The sequence below is a fragment of the Zalophus californianus genome, chromosome 1 (genome assembly GCF_009762305.2).
Source record: "Zalophus californianus isolate mZalCal1 chromosome 1, mZalCal1.pri.v2, whole genome shotgun sequence".
NCBI classification, from domain to species: domain Eukaryota; kingdom Metazoa; phylum Chordata; class Mammalia; order Carnivora; family Otariidae; genus Zalophus; species Zalophus californianus.
Genome location: NC_045595.1, coordinates 10,955,830 through 10,967,006, shown reverse-complemented (window position 1 = coordinate 10,967,006; position 11,177 = coordinate 10,955,830). Strand labels below are relative to the sequence as shown.

The following is an 11,177-nucleotide window of genomic DNA, read 5'->3' as shown; positions in this document are numbered from 1 at the left end:
GTGAGCCTTTTCACCACAGCCTTGACCCTGAGTGAGTCAGCTAGATACCATAAGCTCCACCTCCTCCCTAACAATAGGAGAATGATACTAATCACATAAGTATTCTTGGAAAACTTAAATTAGATAATGTGTATAAACACTTAATCAGTACTGGTAGAGTGCTATTATTACTTTTTGTTATCAAGATCCATAACAATAACCAAATTTCTTGAGGCACCTGTGTAGCTCAGTGAACTGACTGACTCTTGATCTCAGCTCAGGTGATGATCACAGGGTTCCGAGTTCAAGCCCCACCTTGGGTCCTCCTGGGACCTACTAAAAACAAACAAACAAAACAAAACAAAAACACCAAATGTGTTTTCTATCTCAACAGTTTTCATTAAATCAATACATTTCATGTTCTGGTCCTGACTGTATTTAACCACCCACACATCTATTTTTCACTCAACAAAAATTCACTGGCCATAAACTCCAACCTGAGAACTATAGTAAGCACTGCAGTTTCAAAGATAAGTACGAGAGAGTTCTAAAATTCAAGGAATCTATATTGTGGATGAGCAGAGAAATTTAGTAAAGTTGATGTGACTGTATGGAAAGTGAATCAGATCAGGAAAAAGGGGGAGAGTCAGATCTTTGAGTTGATTTTATTCACATGACCTGAGAAAACATTTCTGTAAGTGAGTTTTCGGGACATTTCCAAAATAGGCACACATTGCATCACTCTGAGTATGGATAGTAACTACATGAGATTTGACTTATTATTTTTTTTTTAAGAAATCCAAACGATTACCGAAGATTACTGAGAAAAATACCAGGTTGTAGTCACACCAAATGAAAATGACTGGTTATAAAGTGAAAAGGGGAACCCAGGATATAACCTGAAGAAAAATAGAGAAGACAAATAAAAGACAAGAAGAAGAAAAATAGAGAAGACAAGGAAGACCCAAGGAGAGAACTGCTTTAAAATGTGTACACCTGGGAAAAAATAAAGATAGTGAGATGAAGGAAGCCAGGATCTCTGGGCCTCCATATTGTGGGCCCAGCTACTCAGGAGAGTCCTGTAATGGTTCCTGATGCTGAAAGGCACCACCCTCCTGAGAAGCCTGCTCAGGGCCCCCTTCATGTCCCTGTCCCTCAAGCTGTAGATGAAGGGGTTCAGCATGTGGGTGACAATGGTGTACTTCACCGAGGCCACCAGACTCGTCCTAGAGGGTGAAGTCCCTGCAGAAGTGAGGTCAACCCCAAGGCCTGTGCCGTAGAACAAGGAGACCACTGAGAAGTGAGACCCACATGTGGAAAAGGCTTTGTTTTGCCCACAGCTGAGGAAATGCTGGGTATGGAAGAAACAATTTGATAGTAAGAAGAAAGTATTCCATGGAAAGGAATCATGGCCATACTCCCAGTTGCAGAATACACCACTATGTTATCGATGAGGGTGTCAGAACAGGCAAGCTTCAGGACTTGAGGAAGAGCCCAAAAAAAGGGTAGGATATCCATGTTTGTGCAGAGGGACAGCCTCAAAAACATCAAAGTCTCCAACAGGGAGCCCGGGACACTGATGCACCAGGATTCCAAGGTCAGCAGCCCACAGAGCTGGGGGTTCATGATAACTAAGTAGTTCAGGGGGTGACACGTGGCCACAAAATGGTCATAGGCCATCACGGTCAGAAGAAAGATGTCCGACACAGCAAAGAGTATGAGGAAATAAACCTGCATGAGGCAGCCTTCATAGGTTATGACTTTGCTCTGAATCTGGATGTTCCACAGCATCTTGAAGATGGTGGTGGAGGTGAAACAGATGTCAGCAAAGGACAGGCTGGTGAGGAAGAAGTACATGGGCTTGTGGAGGTGGGAGTCTGAGCAGATGGCCAGGATGATGAGCAGGTTCTCAGTGAACGTGACCAAGTATATGGACAGGAACAACCCTAAGAGCATGAATTGAACCTCGGGCTTCACTCAAAGTCCCAGGAGGAGAAACTCTGAAGTATGTGTTTGATTTCCTGATTCCATGTGGATGAAAGAACGAGCAGGAAAGGGAAAAAATCAGCATCCAATGACCATCACATGGACAGCACAGAAATGTGATTGCCTTTAATTTCCAGTGAATGGATTAATAAAGTACTACCCTGTTATAATTGCCTTGGGTGGGGAATTTGAAATGCTTCCATCCTTCCCTCTGCTGCCACTGCCATCTGGAAATGTAGTCCTAGTTCCAAAGCGGTTGTGCCCCTTATAGCCTGGCTACTCAGAGTGTGGTCCATGGACCAGCAGGAGCAGCATTGCCCAGAGCTTCTCTGAATGCAGAGTCCCAGGCCACATTCAGACTTGCTGAATCAGAATCCACATTGTGACAAGATCATGGGGGATTTCCCTGCTCATTCATGACTGAGTAGTGCTGGTCTAGAACATTTGTGGGTTTCAGTCCTTTACTTTTCATCTCCTCACTTTCATTTTCCTCTATACCATCCCTCAAACTTCCTTATATAATATGTAGGCAAAATAGGAGCTCAATAATCAGGCCTGTTTTCTGCCATCTGTGTAGAAGGAATAATATTTGTACATTAGTCTTAACTATTCCAGACACTGTGTATGAATCCTGTATTCAGTTTTTCAAAGCAAATATTTGTAAGTTTCATAATGATTTCCATTGCTTCTGTGACCCAGATTGTATTATATTATTTTGCATGGTCATTTGTGACACGTTGTATTTTTTTGATGTTTTATTTATTTATTCATGAAAGTCAGAGAGAGAGAGAGAGAGAGAGAGGCAGAGGGAGAAGCAGGCTCCCCACTGAGCAGGGAGCCCGATGCGGGGCTCAATCCCAGGACCCCGGGATCATGACCCGAGGGGAAGGCAGACGCTTAACCATCTGAGCCACTCAGGCGCCCCTTTGTGACACGCTGTTCTTTGTCATTGGACAGTCAGACATTATGCCTTCTCTCTTCTTTCTTTGAGTAGAATTTCTTTAAATATCATTCTTAAAAGTAAATAAGCACCACATATTATGCTGATGTTATATTTGGGCATGTTTTGTTTTTAAAGTTAGGGTTAGAAATCCTGCACATTTTATGACTCCAAGTCAAGGCTCTTCTCACTCTGCAGGGCTGCCTCAGTCAGTCAGTGCTTCACAGATAAGAGGAATGGTGAACATTGGAATAAAGCAGGACCCGAGAGGTAAGCAGACATATGGGAGTGTCGTTTCCTGCTGCAGGAGGAGGGGGGCCCTGAAATGATGCTCTGAGAAGAGAAGCAAGAAGAACTGAGAAGGAGTGAAGAGCAAGAATCCACTTCAAGACAGGTAAGATGGTGGAAGAGTAGGGGACCTCGTTTCATCTGGTCCCTTGAATTTAGCAGGATATCTATCAGACCATTCTGAACACCCATGAATTCAGCCTGAGATATAAGAAAACATATCTGGAGCTCTACAAGAAGAAAAGCAACTGCTTTTTGCAAGGTAGGAGGTGTGGAGACATGAATCTGTGGGGAGATATCGGAAGAGAGACAGGAGAGAGGGAGGGAGCCTCCATAAGCTGGCTGGTGGAAAGTGATATAGCCCAGGAGGGCAAGATGAGAACCGTTAGAAACCTGCTCCAGTGAGAGACATCGCTTTCTGAAAGGGGCTCAGGAGATGAAAAGGGCAGAATTCTAAGGTGGGTCAGTGTAGTCTCAGGATCCCAGGAGTCACAGAAGGAGCTGGGGTGCCTGAGCCAGTAGAGTGCCCAAGCAGTGGAGCAGGGAAACTTGTTGCAGGCAGCAAGCCCAGGAATGGACTTTCAGCTCGGGTCACCATAAACCGCAAACCTGGCTGGTCGGGTGACAGCTCTCCCCCGAGTATGTTGATAAGCACTAGGATGTGCTGACTATCTGCCATCTCCCAGGAGGGGCAAAGCAGGTGCGCCCATGACCAGGCAACAGCTCTCAGGGCAGCGGCCCCAGAAAGGACAGTAGGGCGAAACTCAGCCATCCCCCAGAATGGCGGAATGAGGAATGAGTGTACACACACACACACACACACACACACACACACACAAGAGCCAGCCGGTGACCACTCTCAGCCCCACTGCATACAAACGGCTGTGACGTGGGTCCCTCAACTCCTTCCCGGGAGGATTGCTGTGGGCACACACCCGCAGGAGTCTGCTGAGTTTGGCACACACAAAAATGAGGACTGTTTGTCCCAGAGGGTTTACTGAAGAGGGGGGGATTGGGATCTTTCAGATGTGGGGCCAGATATTGGGCCACAGCCATTTTTATTCTGATCCTCTAAAGAGCAGCGGAAAGGCTTCAGAGGAAAAAAAAGCCACACAGAGGACCAGCTTACACTGAGTCCAGCCTCCTGGCAATAGGCTGTGCAACTCTTACCGGGAAAAGACACCTGAGAACCAGCACAGCAGGCACCTCCCCACAAGACAAACTGGAAGATCATATGCAAACTACTTTATGGATCCCACAAGACTGTAAAACTCCAGGGCCAGGGGAATAGTATATAGAGCTGGAGGTTTTTTCTCATGATTTTGTTGATCTTCAGTCCAAAATTTTCCATTTCCTTTTTTTCTTGTTTCTCACTTCAACTAGTTCCTTATTTTACCAATTCCATGTTTTTAAGTCGCTTTTTAACTTTTATTTGTTACATCTACATTTTATAGATATATGCTTCATTTTTGGCTTTTTTCACTCTATTCAATTTTATATATATACAGAACTTTTATATATAACTTATATATATAGGTTTTTATTTCTTTGAAATTTTAGGAGGTAGTGTCTTCTAACATACAGAGCAAAATACACTCAGGAACAAGTGGATCACCCTGCTTTGTCCACCTTATGAGATTATAGCCCCCATCCCCTTTGATCTTCTTCTTTTTTTTTCATTCTCTTTTTCTTTTTCATTCTGTTTTACTTTGATTTTGTTTGCTGTCTTGTTTTGGTTTCTGACAACTTCGGATTTCTCTAGTGTGTATTTTGTTTGGGACATGGTTGATATTTTGGATTCCACTCACCCATTCTTCTCTGGGCAAAATGACTAGAAGGAGGAAGTCGCAACAAAAGAAAGAAGCAGAGGTAACATCTCTGCCACAAATCTAATCGATATGGATATAAGTAAGATGTCAGAGGTGAAATTCAGGATAGCAATTATAAAGTTAATAGCTGGGCTTGAGAAAAGTGTATAGGACAGTAGAGAATCTCTAAGTGCAGAAATGAGATCTAATCAGGCTGAAATTAAAAATGCTATAACTGATATACAGTCTAAATTGGATGCTCTAACAGCTAGAGTCAATGAGGCAGAAGAGAGAGTAACTGATCTAGAGGACAGGATGATGGAAAAGAAGGAAGCTAAGGAAAAGAGAGAGAAAAAAAACTACCAGCCCAAGATGACAGGCTTGGAGAATTTAATGATGCATTGAAAAGAACCAGTGTCAGAATCATTGGGATCCAAGAGTGGGTGGAAAGAGAGAGAAGGCTAAAAGGTATATTTGAGCAAATCATGACCGAGAACTTCCCTAATCTGGGGAAGGAAACAAGCATTCATGTCCAAGAGGCAGAGAGGACACCTCCCAAAATCAATAAAATCAAATCAATGCCCCAACATATAAGTGAAGCTTGCAAGTTTTAGAGAAAAAGTGAGAATCCTGAGAGCAGTTCAAGACAGGGGTTTCTTGGGGTGCCTGAGTGGCTCAGTCATTAAACATCTGCCTTCAGCTCGGGTCATGATCCCAGAATCCTGGAATCAAGCCCCGAATCAGGCTCCCTGCTCAGTGGGAAGCCTGCTTCTCCCTCTCGCACTACCCCTGTTTGTTTTCCCTCTCTCGCTGTCTCTCTCACTGTCAAATAAATAAATAAAATCTTAAAAAAAAAAAAGACAGAGGTTCCTTACCTACAGAGAGGGGAATATCAGATTAACATCAGACCTGTCCACAGAAACCTGGCAAGCCAGAAAAGGCTGGCAAAATATATTCAGGGTACTAAATGAGAAAAACATGCAGCCAAGAATACTTTATCCAGCAAGGCTGTCATTCAGAATAGAACTAGATATGAAGAGTTTCCAGGACAGACAGAAAGTAAAAGAATATGTTAACCACCAAGCCACCCCTGCAAGAAATATTAAGGGGGATACTGTAAGCAAAGAGAGACCTAAAGAGTCACATAGATCAGAAAGTGACAGAAGCAATCTACAGAAACAGGGACACAATAAAGCAATAAAATGGCACTAAAATCATTTTTTTTTTTTTACTATATTCAGTTACCCAACGTACAGTACATCATAAGTTTTTGTTATAGTGTTCAACGATTCATTAGTTGCCTATAACATCCAGTGCTCATCCCAACACGTGCCCTCCTTAATGCCCATCACCTGGTTACCCCATCCCCCCTCCTCCATCCCTTCTGTAAACTTCAGTTTGTTTATCATAGTCCAGAGACTCTAATGGTTTTTCTCCCTCTCTGATTTCTTACAATTCAGTTTTCCCTCCCATCCCCTGTGGTCCTCCACACTATTCCTTATGTTACACATATGAGCAAAACCATAGGATAGTTGTCTTTCTCTGCTTGACTTATTTCACTTAGGATAATACCCTCCAGTTCCATCCATGTTGATGCAAGTGGTGGGTATTCATCCTTTCCGATGGCTGAGTAATATTCCATTGTATATATGGACCACATCTTCTTTATCCATTCGTCTGTTGAAGGGCATCTCAGCCCCTTCCACAGTTTGGCTATTGTGGACATTGCTGCTATGAACATTGGGATGAATGTGCCCCTTCTTTTTACTACATCTGCATCTTTGGGGTAAATACTTAGTAGTGCAATTGCTGGGTCATAGGGTAGCTCCAATTTTAACATCTTGAGTAAACTCCATACTGTTTTTCAGAGTGACTGTACCAGCTTGCATTCCCACCAACAGTGTAAGAGGGTTCCCCTTTCTCCATAACCTTGCCAACATTTGTTGTTTCCTGTCTTGTTAATTTCTGCCATTCTAACTGGTGTAAGGTGGTATCTCAATGGGGTTTTAATTTGTATTTCGCTGATAGCTAGTGATGTTGAACATTTTTCATGTGTCTGTTAGCCATTTGTATGTCTTCTTTGGAGGAGTGTCTGTTCATGTCTTCTGCCATTTCTTGACTAGATTACTTGTTTTTTGGGTGTTCAGTTTGAGAAGTTCTTTATAGATCCTGGATGTCAGCCCTTTATCTATTATGTCATTTGAAAATATCTTCTCCATTCCGTGGATTGACTCTTAGCTTTGTTGACTGTTTCCTTTGCCGTGCAGAAGCTTTTTAACTTGATGAAGTCCTAAAAGTTCATTTTTGCTTTTCTTTCCCTTGTATTTAGAGATGGGTCCTGAAAGAAGTTGCTGTGGCCAATGTCAGAGGTTACTGCCTATATTCTCCTCCAGGATTTTGATGGATTCCGGTCTCATATTGAGGTCTTTCATCCATTCTGAGTTTATCTTTGTGTATTGGGCAAGAGAATGGTTAGCTTCATTCTTCTGCATGGGGTTGTCCAGTTTTCCCAGCACCATTTATTGAAGAGACTGTCTTTTTTTCCATTGGATGTTCTTTCCTGCTTGTCGAGATTAATTGACGATAGAGTTGAGCATCCATTTCTGGGCTCTCTATTCTGTTCCATTGATCTATATGCCTGTTTTTGTGCCAAAACCATGCAGACTTGATGACTACGGCTTTGTAATATAGCTTGAAGTCAGGCATTGTGAGGACCCCAGCTTTAGTTTTCTTTTTCAACATTCCCCTGGTGATTCAGGGTTTTTTCTGATTCTGATTCCATTTTTCTGATTCCAAATTTTAGGATTGTTTGTTCCAGCTCTGTGAAAAATGTCAATGTTATTCAGATAGGGATTGCATTGAAAGTGTAAATTGCTCTGGGCAGCATAGACATTTTAATGATGTTTATTCTTCAAATCCATGAACATGGAATGTTCCATTTCTCTGTGGCTTCCTCGGTTTCTTTTTCTACTTCAATAGGATTTCAATACTGAATATCCTTATCCAAGAGAATATAAATGAATAAGATCCAAGGCTAAATTAATTTCTCTTGAACAAAGTATTATTGGCTAAACGTCTGGATTTGATTTTTATTGTGGTTGCAACAAATTACCATACTGCTGTCTTAAAACAAATCAGTTTGTTTTCTGATAGTTCTGGAAGTCAGAAGTCTGAAATAGGTCTCCCTGGGCTAAATTCACTCTGTCTGCATAGAAGAGTTCATTCTGGAGGTCTGGGGAGAATAGGTTTACTTGCCTATTCCTGCTTTAGAGCCACCTATACTCTCTGGCTCATGTACCCTCCCTTTATCTTCAAAGCCAGCAAAATAGTATCTCAAAATCTCTCTCTGACTCCAAGTCTTCTGCCTCCCTCTTCTACAATTGGAGGACCCTTGTGATCTATTTAGCCCAGCTGGATAACCAGAATAACTTTTTCCTAGGGTCAAATGACTAGCAATGTTAATACTATTTGCAACCTTAATTCTCCCTTGCCATGACACAAGACATAACCAAAGATTCTATAGATTAAGATGTGGAGATATTTTGGGGACATTATTCTGCCTACTAAAAGTCTTTTTGAGAGGTATATTTGATGTCAACTCAGGAGCCCTCACTTTGAAGAATCAAACACAGAATTTATTTCAGACTCCAGGCTGAGTACTTAGACATTCCTTTCCAAACCACACATGAAGAGGATCACATGGCTTATTTATTAACATCACCCCAAAACTGTAAATGGTAAACATCACCCCAAAAGTATAAATGGTAAAGTTAACCCTCAACTAAATAAATTATCATCTCAAGGTTAAGGGAAAGCACAAAGAGGTTTGACCTCTGGAAGACAGGCAAGTTCATGAGAACGAGGAATACAAAACTGGATTCACCTGACTTCTAATCTGGTCTCCCAGGAACAGAGTCTCAGCAGGAAAAATTTCCTTTCTGTCCAGACCAGTGGCCTACTGGGAACGGAGCGTGCCAAGGTAGGAGTAATAATGGGAAAAGTGCTTAATGAGCAGATATACAGAACTTTTTTTTTTTAAAGATTTTATTTATTTGACAGAGAGAGACAGCGAGAGCAGGAACACAAGCAGGTGGAGTGGAAGAGGGAGAAGCAGGCTTCCCGCTGAGCAGGGAGCCCGATGGGACTCCTGGGACCCTGGGATCATGACCTGAGCTGAAGGCAGATGCTTAACGACTGAGCCACCCAGGCGCCCAATATACAGAGCTTTAAATATCTCCTCTACCAGAGAACGTCAGCAGAACTTCAGCATGTCAAATCTTGAATTGGCCAGAACATGGTTATTATGGTTTTGTGTTCCAAAATCTGGCTGGGGGACCCATGTTTCACTCCTTCTTGCTCTCCTGTCTGGGAACAGAGCTTCAGTCTCCATCATCAACTATCTAGGGATAAATTCAGGCCTCCACACAGAGACTTTCATCTAATACACCCCTCCCAGGTGAGTCTCAGAGCTCAACAGGTATTTCAGGAAAGGATCAGAGAGAATGGAAGTTGATAACTTTTATCTGAGGTCACCTGAGGCTAGGTAGACTCATTTATAATTAATTTACGTAGTGTGTTCAAAAGAGAAGTGTCCATAGGACCCAGCAATACAGGCATCATTGTTGACGTTACATGGTGGGAATGGAAGTCCAGTTGGATGCGACAGAGGAAGGAAATGGGGGACATAAAGTGGTTCCAGTGAAAGGAGAACATATTGAGTTTTGCAGCTTAGGGGAGTAGGAAAACAGAGTATTAGCTTGGAGGCATGTGCAGTGAACTTTTTAAGATGTGGTGGTTTTGAGCATGTTCTTTATTTATAGAAAGCCCCAGGCCCATTCCGGTAGCTATTCCCTTGCAACAGCAGTTCTTGAGACATACATTTCTCAGCATCTTCTCTCACTGTGAGTATTTACATGAAAAATTGTGTTTCATATGCAAAAAGGGGTATGCTAACTAGCTTTACTTTGTAATACTTCATTACCAAGAGGCATGGAAATGATGGAGGTATTTGTGAGATAGAAGAAAAAACTCAGTCAAATCTCTTCACCTGTGATAATCATTCATCTACTCACAGGAAGGAACTATATTATAGGCTTTTTACTTATACTGACTAACGCTGTCTGCCACCCTAGGAGGATGGATGCTTCTATCCCCACTATTTGAGTAAGGATATTCATATTTGAAATGGGTTAGTTGTCTCTCCCAACTTCAAACGGCATATATGTGGTAGATCTGACATTCAAAACCTGATTTTCTGATTCCAAAAGTTTTGCATTTTTTTTAAATTTTATTTTATTATGTTATGTTAGTCACCATATAATACATCATTAGTTTTTGATGTAGTGATCCACAATTCATTGTTTTCGTATAAAACCCAGTGCTTTAAAGCATTCAGAAAAGTCTTTTATTATTTCATCTTTAAAAATCCCCTTCTATTATCCTACACTGTGTATTTTCTGTGGTAATTTGCAGGTTTATTCCCTTTGCAATTTTTTCTAGAGGGATATTCAATCAGTAAAATGTCTTGACATCATAAAAATACCACTCCTTTCTTGTTTAGATACATTATTTTTCCTGCTTTGTTAATTATTCTGGGCAGCAAGGGCATGTGGACTGGGGCTGGAATGCTGCCAGAACCAGGGCAGCTTTCTGCTCATCAGTCTCTCAGGGACCCCCTGAGCTTATTAGATCACTTTTACCCTTCATGTCCCTTTCTTTCCTCTCTGTGTTTTCGGAACTGCTTTTTTATGTTTCTTTAAATACAAGACACAAGGTGATCGGATGAAAATGGAGCCCATGTTTCCATGTCCGTGGGGGGCTTACAAACTAGAATTTAAGTACTATTTATACATTCGTCAGGGAAAAGGTAATCCGATGTTGACAGCTTGCCTTGTACCATTTATTTCAACATTATTGTGGCTGGGGGTGAGGAAAGCATGATAATAACACAGTGCCAGGAGGCCAGAGTTCACTGTATGTCTGTGGTTATGTGTGTGCCTGTGTGTGTGCACGTGTGTGTGTGGCTGCATGAGTAGTCCTCAGGGAAAGGTACCCAAGTTCATATGTTCCAATATGGAATGCTTAAATGCCAAAATGTTAAGCAACAGATGGAAATAAGGAAGGGATCTATCTCTATTTAAAGAATACTTTGGAAAAAAATCAATAGAATATAAAGA

General features: G+C 41.9%; 1 pseudogene; it reads right to left on the bottom strand.

Annotated features, from left to right (window-relative positions):
• Positions 1-1,047: 1,047 nt before the first annotated feature.
• Positions 1,048-2,010, bottom strand: LOC113918027 (annotated as a pseudogene).
• Between the last annotated feature and the right edge of the window lie 9,167 nt (positions 2,011-11,177).